Consider the following 13,726-nt stretch of genomic DNA (forward strand, 5'->3'; position numbering starts at 1 on the left):
TTTGAGCCAGCAATGCATCCATGTGATTCAGCTCCATTACTCCTTGAGTGTTGCTTCTTTCAGAAGCATAGAAGTAGTCATTCTCAACTACCGTTTCAATGACATCTATGGCTTCTTCAATGGTTTTCTTTTTGTTTAGAGAGCCCCCTGATGAATGGTCTATAGCCTTCTTTGACTCATAAGAAAGACCTTCATAGAAAATGTGAAGTTGAACCCATTCATTGAACATGTCCGGTGGGCATCTTCTTGTTAAGTCCTTAAACCTCTCCCATGCCTCATAGAGAGTCTCACCATCTTGTTGCCTGAAAATTTGTACCTCAGCTCTCAGCCTGTTAATTCTCTGAGGAGGGTAGAATCTTGCCAAAAATTTGTTCACCACATCTTCCTAATTTGTTAAGCTCTCCTTTAGAAAGGATTCCAGCCACTTAGATGCTTTATCCCTGAGTGAAAAAGGGAACAAGAGCAGCCTATAGATATTTGGATGGACTCCATTAGACTTCACTATGTCACATATTCTCAGGAAGGTGGTTAGATGTTGATTCAGGTCTTCTTGGGCACTTCCTCCAAATGAGCAGTTGTTCTGAACAAGGGTGATGAGTTGGGGTTTTAATTCAAAGTTGTTGGCATGTATGGTGGGCTTTTGGATACTACTTCCATAATTTCCTGGGTTTGGATTGATGTAAGAACCTAAAACTCTCCTCTCTTGCCCAGCATGATTTACAGGGCCTTCTCTGGCATGGTTGTGACCTTCTCCTTCATAGTTGTTTTCCAAGTTCTCCTCCATGTTTGTTTCAAAGTACTCTTCCTCTTCCTCAGCACCAACAACTCTTTTCCCTCTTGCTTCCCTCCTTGATCTATGGAGGGTCTTCTCAGGTTCTGAATCAAAGGATGTTGAAGCTCTGCATCTTCTCCCTGTCATACAACTAACAGAGCGCACAGCAAGAGATAAAATGAAGTGATTATTCTTGTTAGAGTGATTGTTAGTGTGAGTGGTGCAATTTATCAAACAGTTAGTGGGTTAGTGAGCATAATTGTAAGTAAATTCAAAGAAAAAGAAAATAATGAGGGGATAGGGGGTGAGGAAGAAACTAAATAAACTGAAGCTAAATGACTAGATAAAATAAACAAATAAAAGAAAAATGCTCAATCTAGTGAACTTCCAACGTAATTATTGTTAATACATAATCAATCTCCGGCAACGGCGCCATAAACTTGATGCACGAAAACTTGTCTCTCAACAAATTTCCCTTTGGCAAGTATACCGAATTATCATCAAGTAAAAACTCACAATAGAGTGAGGTCGAATCCCACAAGGATTGATTGGTCAAGCAATTTTAGTTGAAAGATTATGCTAGTTAAGCTAAACAGAAGGTGGTTGATATTGCAAAAAAATTAAATGGTGAGAAAGTAAATGGCAGAAAATAAAGTGCAGAATCTTAAATGGAGATTGGGGGAGATGAATATGGAAATAAATGGCAGAAAGTAAAGAGAATGGGTAAGATCAGAGATGGGGAATTCATTGGGCTTAGGAGATGTTGTATTCTCCGGATCAAATTCATTTTCATCTCTTCCTCAATCAAAGCTTTTATTGATCTCCTTGGCAATCTTAATGATTGGATTCCAATTCCTTGGCAACCCAATCTCTCTAAACTTGAACAATTGTCCAATTCCTTGATTTAATTGCTCATGGGAAGAGATAAAGTATGGTCACTGATTATACCACATGTATTTCCAAATCAAAGTGTTGGGAGGATTACATGCCACTATATCCGCCCAGACCCCAATTTGGTCCAACATGAGAAAGCATTTCTAGCATGATATCCTCATCCCTTTTCCAAGGCTCAGAGGAGATCTAATTATGGAGAGTTTCTTTTCCAAGACAACTAACCAATTGTATTAAGATCGAAAGCTTTCTAGTAAATCAAGAGAAGAGAAGGAAGAAGAAGAATGAAAACTATAATTGATCCATCAAATTACAATAGAGCTCCCTAACCCAATGAAAGGGGTTTAGTTGTTCATAGCTCTGGAAATGGAAAATGGCAGAAAAGAATACATGCTTAGCTAGAAAATGCAGAAAAGTAAATATACAGAAGGTAGTTCTCCAAAGTGCCAAGCTTCTCTATAGTTCAAAACTACTCCTATATATGCTACTCTTCTTGATCTTCTAGTGAGTTCTTCAAGTCTTGGATGTGGGCCTTAGATCTTGAGTGGAAGAAGTTATAATCTTTAGTGGGCTCAGCTTGCAGAAAAGTGTGAGTTAGGCATGGGCGTTAGTGATGTTAACGTTAAGTGAAAATGTGGGTTCGAGAACGTTAGTGGCAATCACCTTTTTCACTAATGTCCAACCCCAAAATAGTCCACGTTAACTTCAACATTAGTGGCACTAACGTGACCACTAACGTTGCCTCATGATCCTTCGCAAGCGTTATTGGGAATCACCTTTTCCAATAACGTTGCATTGTGCCCCTTGTCCTCACGTTAGAGTTCACGTTAACTAGGTTAACATGGCTCTTAACGTGGGCATGCCTAAGCTTCGAGAGCGTTAGTGACACTTACCTTTGTCGCTAACGCTCCAAACGCCCCTCTTTCCCACGTTAGAGTTCACGTTAACTAGGTTAACATGGCTACTAACGTGGTAGTGAATGCCATCTCCAACGTTAGTGACAAAGGTGAGTGTCACTAACATTGGCTCATGATGCTTAGCTCCACGTTAACTTTCATGTTAGTGGTCTTAACATGACCACTAACGTGGGCAATGTTGGCTTAATCCAATGTTAGTGACAAAAGTGAGTGTCACTAACGTTGGCATTGTCATCCCTTCCACGTTAGAGTTCACGTTAACTAAGTTAACGTGACTCTTAACGTGGACTATTGCCAATTTTGGAGCGTTAGTGGTGTTCACTTTTTCCACTAACGCTGGAGCTGCTTTTTCCTCTACGTTAACTACCACGTTAATGTAGTTAACGTGGCAATTAACGTGGGCTTATGATGGCTTCGCAGGCGTTATTGGCGACCACCTTTCTCATTAACGTTCCAAGCTCATTCCCATTCCACGTTAGTGGTTACGTTTATTAGATTAACGTGGCTACTAATGTGGTTCTTCCTAGCTTCCATTGTCCTGAAATCAAGCAAATAACGTGCATCAAAGCTCTAGCCTAAGTCATGAGATTATGCATCATCAACTTGCAATTTAATCCTTGTATAATTCTCATGAAATCATGTAAAATTCACAATAGTTGCTTGAATCAAGGTGTAAATGAAATTTCATGCAAAACTTGCCTTATTTGCTAAGAAAATGTATGAAACTACCCTAAAACAGTAAAGAAAAGGTCAGTGAAACTGGCCTAGATGCCTGATGAGGATGCAGAAGCTGGTGAATTAAAAATTTATTAAAATGGTTACGTTGCAAGTATAGTTCTTAACTCACCGAAAATCTGCCTATCAATTTAGAAATATGTCACTGAAAGTTTAAATTAAAATTACTGGGAGTTTTAAGTCCCAGGTCGTCTCCCAACGAGTTGCAGAAAAGTGTGCTGTATTATTAATCAGATATTCCAAAAAGAGTTGAGCTAAGTAAATTGGGATTTAAATTGAGAAATTTTAAATAATAAAAATGAAAGGCCTTGACTAGGAATTGAATGGTTAGACTCTCTATCATTGATGGTGTGATTGTAAGATTAATTTATAATTAATAGTTGTTCTGTTTGATTATCCCTTACTAGATAAGTGAAAGTCAAACAAGTGGAAATGCCAGATCTGTTCACAAGTTGCAACCCACTTAGTTTAAAGGAATTGGCGTCGGTGACAGGATAGCAATCCAACATTTAACCCAATTACAAATTTTTTCTTTTAATCCTTCCAACTCAAGAGTTCCCTTTAATAAACTCCCCATCAAGTAATAAAACTACTCACGCATTGTAAATAAAGAATTCATGGCACATGAAAGGGAATTAAAAGAAGACATGATTATTGGAATGGAAATTAAATTAAAAAGAAATAATCCTTGCATTAATTAATCATAAAAATATATGAATGACAAAATTGAACATAACAAAGAACATGGAAGAATAAAACCAAGTTAAGAGAACAAACTAGGGTGATGAAGTCTTGATGAGGAAAATAACTCTTCTCAATGTTCCAATGCTAAGATCAATTGAAAATTAAAATTCTAAAAACTAGAGAGAAAAACCTAAGAGAGTCAAAAACTAGATCTAAACTACTCAATGAATGTGTCTCTTGTTTCTGCATATTCTCTGACTCTAGTTTGCTGTTCCGGGCCGAAAACTGGGCCGAAATAGGGTCCAAAGTCGCTGGTTTCAGATTCTGCAGTTTATGTAGATCGCGCATGTCACGCGATCGCATCGTCCATGCGGACGCGTCGCTAGCGCTTTTCCTCTTCACGCGTTCGCGTCGCCCACGCTACTGCGTTGCTTGTGCTTTCCAATCCGCGCGGCCGCACAAGCCATGCGGCCGCGTCACTGCGATTTGTGCTCCTTCGTGCGGTCGCTTGAGCCATGCGACCGCGTCACTTTTCGCTGGTTATCTCCTCAAATTCTTGTGTTCCTTCCATTTTTGCTAGCTTCCTCTCCAATCTCCGTCTCATTCATGCCCTATAAAGCCTGAAACACTTGACACATAGATTACGACATCAAATGGAATAAAGGAGAATTAAAATTAAATAATTAAAGTCTCTAGGAAGCAATTTTCAAACATGTAATAAATTTAGGAAGGAAATCTAAATGCATGCTAAATTGATGAATAAGTGGGTAAAGATCACGACAAAACCACACAATTAAACACAATATAAACTATAAAATAGTGGTTTATCAATGCCCTGGCATCACAACACCAAACTTAAAGCTTGCTTGTCCCTAAGCAAGTACTGAAATATAGGAAGAATGAATGAGAGAACAAGATGAACAAACAATTATAATAGAAGTCAAATCCCTGGTTTATGGGGTTTCATGCATAGCAACTTAGGTTCATTCCTTCACTGGCTTCCAAGCCTTTATGATGTCCTTGAATACTTGCTTGATTGCATCTTTTTAGACTTCTTAATTATTGATCCTCCTTTCCCTTCCAGGATTTATTGCATTCCTTTTTAGGCTAAGTGCTCTGTAAGAGGGCGACTCTTTATGATAAGCTTTCAGCCAACACTCCCGAACCAGTTGGTTCAAGGTGCTAGGTGTTAAGGCACCCCTAAGGACTTACTCCCTCAAGTCTCTTTCCCCCATACGTACGCACCACAGGCACATGGTTTGTTATTATTATTTTCTTTTTTTTTTCTTTCATGAGACCTTGGTGGCCAGCACCTCTTTGGGTTGCTAAGTGTTCTGTAGTAAAGGTTACTCTTGATAGTGGACTTTTAGCTGATAATCCCGGATTAGTTTATCCAAGTTACCAAGTGATAAGGCACCCCTAAGAGCTTATTCATCCAAGCATATCCCTTGCACATGAACACCACAGACACATGCCTCAATCTTCAAACACTTAGTGCCTAGGATTATTTCTTATTGTTTTTCTTTCCTTTTCACTTTTATTGCTCTTTCTCTTTTCTTATTGGGATTTCATTATTTGGTTAGTCTCATAGGATGTGTTTCAAGCATAGGATTCAAGATAGATAGTTGCCTTCCTACCTTGTTGGTGAACCAACTTAGCTAATTAATCACCCTACCACAAACATTCAGAATTTACTTCACAAGATACTACACTCTTCTTCTTTTCATAACATCTTCTTTTTTATTGGCTTAAAGGATAAGCACACAAGGAACGATGGACGTGCAGCGCAGAATGGCGTACTATGTTGGGGTCAAAAAGGTATCGTGCGTACGCACATAACATGAGTACGCACAAATATGGTCTATTTTGCCACTCATGCGTATGCATGACATCTCGCGTGCGCATGAGTACACCATTCAACGTGGGACATAGGAGATTTCATGTGGTACATAGGCCACCATGCGTACGCAGGGTGCATGCGTATTGGTATGCGAAATCATAAATCACACTTTTCATAACTCCACATAGCTGTCCAGCAAGTGCACTGGGTCGTCCAAGTAATACCTTACGTGAGTAAGGGTTGATCCCACGGAGATTGTCGGCTTGAAGCAAGCTATGGTCATCTTGTAAATCTTAGTCAGGCAGATTCAAATGGTTATGAGGTTTTGATAATTAAAAGAGAAATAAAACATAAAATTGGATAGAGATACTTATACAATTCATTGGTGGAAATTTCAGATAAGCGTATGGAGATGCTTTGTTCCCTCTGAGCCTCTTCTTTCCTATTGTCCTCATCCAATCTTGCGTACTCCCATCCATGGCATGCTGTATGTTGGTGGATCATCGTTGTCAATGGCTACCATCCGTCCTCTCAGTGAAAACATATCCGCTACGGTTTCCCGCATGGCTAATCAGCTGTCGGTTCTCGATCGTGTCGGAATAAGATCCATTGATCCTTTTGCACACTGTCACTGCGCCCAACGGTCACGCATTTAAAGCTCGTCACAGTCATCCCATCCCAAATCCTACTCGGAATACCACAGACAAGGTTTAGACTTTTCGAAACTCAAGAATGCGGTGATGACTTGCATCATCTACCCTTCTTTCTTGCATAAAGAAGACCATAAAAGAGCATAAATCTCATTTGAATCAGTACAATTCATGCATTATTTGATGAATATTATGGTACACTACTTTGAGATGAGTTGTGCTGAATTTCAGGTGAAAAAGGGCATCAAAAATGGGAAGAAGATAAACAAGAAGCTGGGTGTGTGAAACTGGCGTGCCACTTGGGAGCAAACGCCATAAAAATGCACTGGCGTGGCACGCCAGGAGCTAGGCGTGGTACGCTGATGATTGGATTTTTGATGGTATATAATTTCACAAATGAATTCTCGTTGCAAGTATAGTTTCTAAACCAATCAATAATCATTTCATACAAAAAGTTGTTTGTCACTAGTACAAACCCCTAAAATTTATAAACCGAAGTATTGAACCTCGGGTCGTTCTCCCTAGGAATTGTAATGAAGTGTTTTGTTATTGGTTGTGAGTTATTTTTGGGGTTTTAACAAGAAACATGAAAGATAAATGGCAAGAAAGTAAACTAAGGCCTAAAAAGGTCTTGGCAAGGGTTGGTGGTCAAGGATCTCTATCCTAATCACTAACCACAATATGAGAATTGGCAAGGATTAATCTCATTAAATCATCCTCTAACAAGTAGTAAAGGAAAGTCAAATGAGCTATATCAATCCTAGTCCATAAGTCCTAACACTCCACTAATTAAATTAGCGAGAACTAGAGTCAATGGATCCCAATCATCAATTACTTGGACATTAGTAACTCAAGAGTTCCTAAGTTACCTTTCCAAGCCAAGAACATAAAACTCTACTCTAGAATCCAACCAAGCATTTTCTCAAACACTTGGAAGGCACAAAAGAAAAGCATAGTAAATTGACAACAAGAATGAAATCTAACAACAATCAAATGTAAAGAATTAACAACAACAACTAAAGGAAACAAGATCTACATGAATTACCTCTTATTGAATTGAAAGAAAATGGAAGGAACAATAGTAGATCTACAACAAAACATAAGAACAACACAAAAGAAATTACAACAAAAGAATGGAAGAAGAATGAATGTAACTACAATGAATTGAAGAGTAGAAGTAGAAGAATGAATGAATGGAAACCTAGATCTAAGAACTAAACCTAATCCTAATCCTAATTCTAGAGAGAAGAGAGAGCTTCTCTCTCTAGAAACTACCTCTAAACTAATCCTAATGAGTGAAAATGAACTAATCTCCCTTTTCTCTTTAATCCTTGGCTTTAAATAGCATCTTTGGCGCCAAAGTTGGTTGGGATTGGGCCCCACCACCCTTGAGAATTCGTTGGTCACGTTTTCATTAAAAAAATCATAAACCAGCACTGACTCGTACGCGCATGGTGCACGAAATTGTGATCATCAATGGCGCCATCAACATGGTACGCTCAATTACAATCTCAACTCTTTATCACAACTTCGCACAACTAACCAGCAAGTGCACTGGGTCGTCCAAGTATTAAACCTTACGCGAGTAAGGGTCGATCCCACGGAGATTGTTGGTATGAAGCAAGCTATGGTCACCTTGTAAATCTTAGTCAAGTAGATTCAAATGGTTATGGATGATATACGAATAAGGCATAAAGTAAAGATAGAGATACTTATGTAATTCATTGGTGAGAACTTCAGATAAGCGTATGGAGATGCTTTGTCCCTTCCGTCTTTCTGCTTTCCTACTGTCTTCATCCAATCCTTCTTACTCCTTTCCATGGCAAGCTGTATGTTGGGCATCACCGTTGTCAGTGGCTAAAATCCCGTCCTCTCAGTGAAAATGTTCAACGCACCCTGTCACGGCACGGCTAATCATCTGTCGGTTCTCAATCAGGTTGGAATAGAATCCATTGATTCTTTTGTGTCTGTCACTAACGCCCAGCCTTCAGGAGTTTGAAGCTCGTCACAGTCATTCAATCATTGACTCCTACTCAGAATACCACAGACATGGTTTAGACCTTTTGGATCCTCTTGAATGCCGCCATCAATTCTAGCTTATACCACGAAGATTTCGATTAAGGGATCCAAGAGATATCCACTCAATCTAAGGTAGAACGGAGGTGGTTGTCAGGCACACGTTTATAGGTGAGAATGATGATGAGTGTCACGGATCATCACATTCATCCAGTTGAGGAACAAGTGATATCTTAGAACAAGAATAGGCTGAATTGAATAGAAGAACAATAGTAATTGCATTAATACTCGAGGTATAGCAGAGCTCCACACCTTAATCTATGGTGTGTAGAAACTCCACCGTTGAAAATACATAAGTGATAATAGTGATCATTGGCTTCAGCCCCAGAGAGAGAACCAGAAGAACCAAGATCTAATCTAAGAACTAGACGTCCAAAGATGATAAATACAATAGCAAAAGGTCCTATTTGTAGAGAACTAGTAGCATAGGGTTTACAGAAATGAGTAAATGACATAAAAATCCACTTCCGGGCCCACTTGGTGTGTGCTTGGGCTGAGCATTGAAGCTTTCATGTGTAGAGACTTTTCTTGGAGTTAAACGCCAGCTTTTGTGCCAGTTTGGGCGTTTAACTCCCGTTCTTGTGCCAGTTCCGGCGTTTAGCGCCGGCCAGTTTTGAGCTGATTTGGAACGCCAGTTTGGGCCATCAAATTTCGGGAAAAGTATGAACTATTATACATTGCTGGAAAGCCCAGGATGTCTACTTTCCAACACCGTTGAGAGCGCGCCAATTGGGTATCTCTAGCTCCAGAAAATCCACTTCGAGTGCAGGGAGGTCAGAATCCAACAGCATCTACAGTCCTTTTCAGCCTCTGAATCAGATTTTTGCTCAGGTCCCTCAATTTCAGCCAGAAAATACCTGAAATTATAGAAAAACACACAAACTCATAGTAAAGTCCAGAAAAATGAATTTTAACTAAAAACTAATAAAAATATAATAAAAACTAACTAAAACATACTAAAAACATACTAAAAACAATGCCAAAAAGCGTATAAATTATCCGCTCATCACAACACCAAACTTAAATTGTTGCTTGTCCCCAAGCAACTGAAAATCAAATAAGATAAAAAGAAGAGAATATGCAATGAATTCCAACAACATCTATGAAGATCAGTATTAATTAGATGAGCGGGGCTTTTAGCTTTTTGCCTCTGAACAGTTTTGGCATCTCACTCTATCCTTTGAAATTCAGAATGATTGGCTTCTATAGGAACTCAGAATCCAGATAGTGTTATTGATTCTCCTAGTTAAGTATGATGATTCTTGAACACAGCTACTTTATAAGTCTTGGCCGTGGCCCAAAGCACTCTGTCTTCCAGTATTACCACCGGATACGTACATGCCACAGACACATAACTGGTTGAACCTTTTCAGATTGAAACTCACCTTTGCTAGAGTCCCCAATTAGAGGTGTCCAGGGTTCTTAAGCACACTCTTTTTGCCTTGGATCACAACTTTATTCTTTTTCTCTATCTTTTTTTCATTTTTCTCCCTTGTTTTTGTATTCACTGCTTTTTCTTGCTTCAAGAATCATTTTTATGATTTTTCAGATCCTCAGTAACATGTCTCCTTTTTCATCATTCTTTCAAGAGCCAACATTCATGAACAACAAATTCAAAAGACATATGCACTGTTCAAGCATACATTCAGAAAACAAAAGTATTGCCACCACATCAATATAATTTATCTGTTATAAAATTCAAAATTTATGCAATTCTTATCTTTTACAATTAAGAACAATTTTTTCATTTAAGAAAGGTGATGGATTCATAGGACATTTATAACTTTAAGGCATAGACACTAAGACACTAAGGATCACAAGACACAAACATAGATAAACATAAGCATGAAAATTCGAAAAACAGGAAAATAAGGAACAAGGAGATTAAAGAACGGGTCCACCTTAGTGATGGCGGCTTGTTCTTCCTCTTTAAGATCTTATGGAGTGCTTGAGCTCCTCAATGTCTCTTCCTTGCCTTTGTTGCTCCTCTCTCATGATTCTTTGATCTTATCTAATTTCATGGAGGAGAATGGAATGTTCTTGGTGCTCCACCCTTAGTTGTCCCATGTTGGAACTCAATTCTCCTAGGGAGGTGTTGATTTGCTCCCAATAGTTTTGTGGAGGAAAGTGCATCCCTTGAGGCATCTCAGGGATTTCATGATGAGTGGGATCTCTTGTTTGCTCCATCCTTTTCTTAGTGATGGGCTTTTCCTCATCAATGAGGATGTCTCCCTCTATGTCAACTCCAACTGAATAACAGAGGTGACAAATGAGATGAGGAAAGGCTAACCTTGCCAAGGCAGAGGACTTGTCCGCCATCTTATAAAGTTCTTGGGCTATAACCTCATGAACTTCTACTTCCTCTCTAATCATGATGCTATGAATCATGATGGCCCGGTCTATAGTAACTTCGGACCGGTTGCTAGTGGGAATGATTGAGCGTTGGATAAACTCCAACCATCCCCTAGCCACGGGCTTGAGGTCATGCCTTCTCAGTTGAACCGGCTTCCCTCTTGAATCTCTCTTCCATTGAGCGCCCTCTTCATAGATGTCTATGAGGACTTGGTCCAACCTTTGATCAAAGTTGACCCTTCTAGTGTAAGGGTGTTCATCTCCTTGCATCATGGGCAAGTTGAATACCAACCTTACATTTTCCGGACTAAAATCTAAGTATTTCCCCCGAACCATTGTAAGCCAATTCTTTGGGTTCGGGTTCACACTTTGATCATGGCTCTTGGTGATCCATGCATTGGCATAGAACTCTTGAACCATTAAGATTCCGACTTGTTGAATGGGGTTGGTAAGAACTTCCCAACCTCTTCTTCGAATCTCATGTCGGATCTCCGGGTATTCACTCTTTTTGAGTTTGAAAGGGACCTCGGGGATCACCTTCTTCATGGCCACAACTTCATAGAAGTGGTCTTGATGCACCCTTGAGATGAATTTCTCCATCTCCCATGTCTCGGAAGTGGAAACTTTTGCCTTTCCTTTCCTCTTTCTAGAGGTTTCTCCAGCCTTGGATGCCATAAATGATTATGGAAAAACAAAAAGCAATGCTTTTACCACACCAAACTTAAAAGGTTTGCTCGTCCTCGAGCAAAAGAAGAAAGAAGAGAGTAGAAGAAGAAGAAATAGAGGAGATAGAGATGGATTTGTGGTTTGGCCAAAGGGAGAGAAGTAGTGTTTAGGTTGTGTGAAAATGAGGTGGTGAAGATGGGTTTATATAGGAGTGGAGAGAGTGGTAAGGTTCGGCTATGTGAGGGTGGGTTTGGGAGGGAAAGTGGTTTGAATTTGAATGGTGAGGTAGGTGGGATTTTATGAAGGATAGATGTGAGTGGTGAAGAGAAAGATGGGATTTGATAGGTGAGGGGTTTTTGGGGAAAAGGTGTTGAGGTGATTGGTGAATGGGTGAAGAAGAGAGAGAGTGGTAGGGTAGGTGGGGATCCTGTGGGGTCCACAGATCCTGAGGTGTCAAAGAATAGTCATCCCTGCACCAAGTGGCGAGCAAAAATGCTCTCTATGCCAATTCTGGCGTTAAACGCCAGGCTGGTGCCCATTTCTGGCATTTAACGCCAGCTTCTTGCCCTTTCCTGGTGTTTAACACCTGTCTGGTGCCCCTTTATAGCGTTAAACGCCCAGAATGGTGCCAGACTGGGCGTTAAACGCCCATTTGCTGCCCTTACTGGCGTTTAAACACCTTCAAGGTCTTCCTCCAGGGTGTGCTATTTTTCTTTCTGTTTTTCATTCTGTTTTTGCTTTTTCAATTGATTTTGTGACTTCCCATGATCATCAACCTACAGAAAACATAAAATAACAAAGAAAAATTAGATAAATATAACATTGGGTTGCCTCCCAACAAGCATTTCTTTAATGTCAGTAGCTTGACAGTGGGCTCTCATGGAGCCTCACAGATACTCAGAGCATTGTTGGAACCTCCCAACACCAAAATTAGAGTTTGAATGTGGGGGTTCGACACCAAACTTAGAATTTGGTTGTGGCCTCCCAACACCAAACTTAGAGTTTGACTGTGGGGGCTCTGTTTGACTTTGTTTTGAGAGAAGCTCTTCATGCTTCCTCTCCATGGTGACAGAGGGATATCCTTGAGCCTTAAACACAAAGGATTCTTCATTCACTTGAATGATCAATTCTCCTCTGTCCACATCAATTACAGCCCTTGCTGTGGCTAGGAAGGGTCTGCCAAGGATGATGGATTCATCCATGCACTTCCCAGTTTCTAGGACTATAAAATCAGCAGGGATGTAATGGTCTTCAATCTTTACCAGAACATCCTCTACAAGCTCATAAGATTGTTTTCTTGAATTGTCTGCCATCTCTAGTGAGATTCTTGCAAAAATCTGATTCAGAGACTAAAAAGGACTGCAGATGCTGTTGAATTCTGACCTTCCTGCACTCAAAGTGGATTTTCTGGAGCTACAGAAGCCCAATTGGCGCGCTCGCAACGGCGTTGGAAAGTAGACATCCTGGGCTTTCCAACAATATATGATAGTCCATACTTTGCCCATGATTTGATGGCCCAAACCGGCGTTCAAAATCACCATCAGAATTCCCAGCGTTAAACGCCGGAACTGGCACAAGAATGGGAGTTAAACGCCCAAACTGGCATAAAAGCTGGCGTTTAACTCCAAGAAGAGTCTCTACACGAAAATGCTTCAATGCTCAGCCCAAGCACACACCAAGTGGGCCCGGAAGTGGATTTTTATGTCATTTACTCATCTCTGTAAACCCTAGGCTACTAGTTCTCTATATATAGGACCTTTTACTATTGTATTTTCATCTTTTGATCTTGGTATCTTTTGATCACTTTAGATCTCTTGATCACGTTTGGAGGCTGGCCTCACGGCCATGCCTAGACCTTGTTCTTATGTATTTTTAACGGTGGAGTTTCTACACACCATAGATTAAGGTGTGGAGCTCTGCTGTACCTCGAGTATTAATGCAATTACTATTGTTCTTCTATTCAATTCCGCTTGTTCTTGTTCTAAGATATCACTTGTTTTCAACTTGATGAATGTGATGATCCGTGACACTCATCATCATTCTCACCTATGAACGTGTGCCTGACAACCACCTCCGTTCTACCTTAGATTGAGTGGATATCTCTTGGATCCCTTAATCGGAATCTTCATGGTATAAGCTAGAA

The 13,726-nt window shown here is 40.0% G+C and overlaps 1 pseudogene; it reads left to right on the forward strand.

The window, feature by feature from the left end:
* Positions 1-229: 229 nt before the first annotated feature.
* On the forward strand, positions 230-331 carry LOC112716693 (small nucleolar RNA R71; annotated as a pseudogene).
* The last annotated feature ends 13,395 nt before the right edge of the window (positions 332-13,726 follow it).

The sequence above is a fragment of the Arachis hypogaea genome, chromosome 1, assembly GCF_003086295.3.
Source record: "Arachis hypogaea cultivar Tifrunner chromosome 1, arahy.Tifrunner.gnm2.J5K5, whole genome shotgun sequence".
NCBI lineage: Eukaryota > Viridiplantae > Streptophyta > Magnoliopsida > Fabales > Fabaceae > Arachis > Arachis hypogaea.